The sequence below is a fragment of the Lontra canadensis genome, unplaced genomic scaffold (genome assembly GCF_010015895.1).
Source record: "Lontra canadensis isolate GAN:19392208 unplaced genomic scaffold, GSC_riverotter_1.0 scaffold153, whole genome shotgun sequence".
NCBI classification, from domain to species: domain Eukaryota; kingdom Metazoa; phylum Chordata; class Mammalia; order Carnivora; family Mustelidae; genus Lontra; species Lontra canadensis.
Window position 1 is genome coordinate 786,485 of NW_022631147.1, and position 3,209 is coordinate 789,693.

General features: G+C 41.5%; 1 protein-coding gene and 1 pseudogene across 1 annotated transcript in view; one reads left to right on the forward strand and one right to left on the reverse strand.

Moving 5' to 3' along the window:
- Positions 1-3,209, forward strand: part of WNT5B (Wnt family member 5B) — a 105,076-nt gene that overhangs the window by 60,296 nt on the left and 41,571 nt on the right. The window lies entirely within an intron of this gene.
- On the reverse strand, positions 1,227-2,058 carry LOC116859272 (annotated as a pseudogene).

Genomic DNA, 3,209 nt, shown 5'->3' on the forward strand with positions numbered 1-3,209 from the left:
ACCAACACTAGACCAAGTATATACAGATTCACTAATAAGCATAAGACATTTTAGACCCCCCCCACCCACACACCCACCCACCTCTCCTGTTCCTAAATCAGGAAATGCAGAAGCAAAAATTCTTACAAGTTTCCTGCTTCACCCACATTACACATGGTGTGAGGCCCATAGATTTTTATAACCTTTCTGAAATGATAGACTGTACTGTCACCTAGATGCCTCAGATGTGCTGTGGCAATAAGATGTCACAATTCCAGGCCATACCTGAGCTAATACTCTTCTCCTAGAGTGTTTCCGGCTTTTTATTTTTCTCAGTCACTGATGCCTGAACTTTTACCTTAAACTCTACATGAAAGTCACTTTTATTTGGTTGTCGTTCTGAGGATGTAGAGGTGTTTATATTGATGTCAGAGTATGAATCCCAAACACCTTAATCCTACTGAACACAAAACAAAGTGCCAGACCACACATGGGGCCAGGGGAGTGTGTTTGTAGGGGGAGCATGACCTGAAGAAAAGTTGCTTAGTGGTTTTCCTCCTCTAGACAGACCATTGTTCTCAAGTCTAAGAGAGGTGCCTCATTCAGAGGTGCCTAGAGCACTTTCTCTAGAATCTGGCCACTTGATTCTAGTTCTAGCAAAATGTTTTCTTGAGTGGAACTCTAGAATTTTATTAATACGGAGGCTTTTGTTTAAGACATTCAAACATTTCAAGGATTTTCAGTAATACGATTGTTTTCACATTCAGTAAATAGGAAAGTAAACATTAAGAGGCATCTCAGGAAATGAACATCAGTGGAGAAAAAGAGGTGTGGCATCACAGGAGCCCTGTGTTGTCACATGGTGACTTTGTACAGCTTTGAGAAAATGTGTCCCTTTTTTGGCTCTCTGTTTCCTCATGTGACATGAGGGCAGTTTGACTGGATAATCTTCAGGGACCTTTCCAAGTAGTAACACTCTAGGAGACCATGAGCCTAGATCAGTCCGTTGTCTTCTCAACCCTGGAAGGTATGGATTATTCCTAAGGCAGTTCAGAGATTATTTTCACATGCAGTAGCTTCTTGGGGGTTTTGGTTTAGGTTCAGATTTGGGGCACAAAAATGCATGGAGGGTGTCGTGGAGCAGAGACCCTTGTAACCTGAAGAAGATGTATAACGATGCAGAAAATCCTGTGGATAACCATTCATTTTTTCCCCCACCTTCCTGAATTTTATTGAAGAAAAAGCAGTGATGGTAAATCAGTAGAATGTAGTCGATTTTCTGGTATTCTTCCCTCGAAAATGTGACACTGGATTTCCAAACACATGTCAGAGCATACATGGTTCCCAATTTACTAACTGGGTGAGAAGCTGAAATCCTAAAGTGTTCCCCAGTCTGTGGTCTGGCTGTGGATCTGCAGTAATTGCCTGACCGGCTACTGTGGCTTCATGAAGTTTTGTCTGTAGCTCTCCAACCTCTTCTATGTGCAGCAATCACAGAATTGGAGCAGTTTCATTAAGAACTGCATTTCCTGTGTCAAAACCAAGAGTATGTTTGTCTAAAGCAAGAGGAAAGCCCTCTTTTGTTTGATTTGCTGTAGCAACTGCATCCTGAACCAAAATGCGAATTGCCTTAAGCATTACCAGGTAGCCATCCTGACCGGGAATCTGAAGAAGGTTACCCAAAGCCATTACACCAACATTAAAGTCAGGATTATTTACATCCAGATGGATCAATGCCTCTACACCACTGGCATTTTTTGTATTCTCATGTCCTAAGTCCTTGTATGTTTCAGCATTATCTCCAGACTCAAGTCCTACAGCTAAACCAAGAACCCGGTCAATTGTTTCTTGCCCATCTCGAATCTTGAAAGGACAGTTAACATCTCTGAGATACTTTTCAAAGAACTTGGGCCAGTCACTACTGTGGATATTTCTTCAATTACCTCTGCCTTCAATCTTGTAGTTTCTGATTTTCTGGTCTTCGAGCCAAACAATCAAGTTTCTAAACTCTGGTTCATCTTCGTGGTTGAAGCCAGCAGGGTTGTGGTAGTCAAGGGCCATAAGCTTGCCTTGGAACATGGTCCCTGCTTCTTGCTCTAGTTCCCTGGGCTTCTCCTGGGAGTGGGGGAGGCAAGAAGGAACAGGCAGTTCAAGTACATATTTTAAGAGCTTGTTGAGATTTTTGTGTATTATTCAACAAGTTGCAACCCGAAAGAAGTTTTTTTCTGAATGTAAAGAAGCAGAAATGATAGCCTTGTATAGGAAGTCTCTGCAAAACTTTACCAAGAATTTTTAAGGGACAAGATTTGCAAATAGGGTGTGTTTTTCACCTGGGTGAGGCCTGGGAAAATTGAGAGGCCCAACCCAAATATCAAGCTTACTTAAGGGTGTGTATACTTCCTCATTCAGAGAGGGAAGATCTGGCAGGAAAGATCAGAAGACATCTGTAGCTTTTTAAACTCATTAAAAAAAAAAACATAGATCCAAAACTAATGACCCAGAGTCTTGCTGGTAGGTATTATTAGATCAAAGGAGTTAAAATATTTGTGTGTGTGTGTGTGTGTGTTTTAAGATTTATTTATTTATTTGAGCAAGAGAGAGTGTGTGCGAACAGGAAGAAGGGCAGAGGAGGAGCGAGAGAAGCAAACGTCCCGTGAGTGGTGAACCCGACTTGGGGCTTGATCCCAGGACCCGGAGATCATGACCTGAGCTGAAATCAAGTCAGTCCTTTAACCGGCCACCCCAGCACCCCTGATGTGTGTTTTATATTAACTCTAAAGTCTCCATGGCACAATGTTCATTATATAGCAGGCACCCTGTAAATGTTGCTGAACTGAAATGAATGAGAGTAGTAATAACATAATATCTTTATTAAAGACTTTGGGCATATCAAAACTTCTCCAAGAGTCTGGACAAGCAATAGCAATGGATAGCTGAGGTTTATAAAATGGTACCTTTCCAACTGCTTTCAAACTTCAGGATTTCCTGACAGCAACATTCTCTTCATTTCTAGTATTACTAAACAAGAGAGTACCTTGGGGCACCTCTTGGTTAGAGAATATTAAAGATAATAGTGGGCGAGGACTCAGTTCACTGATTGTGGATAAGAGATTTAAGCAGCAGCAAAGGAACAGATAGCCTGATTTTAAAATGGGCAAAGAACTTGAATACATTTCTCCAAAGACGATCTACAAATGGACAACGAGCAAATGAAAAGACGCTAACCACCG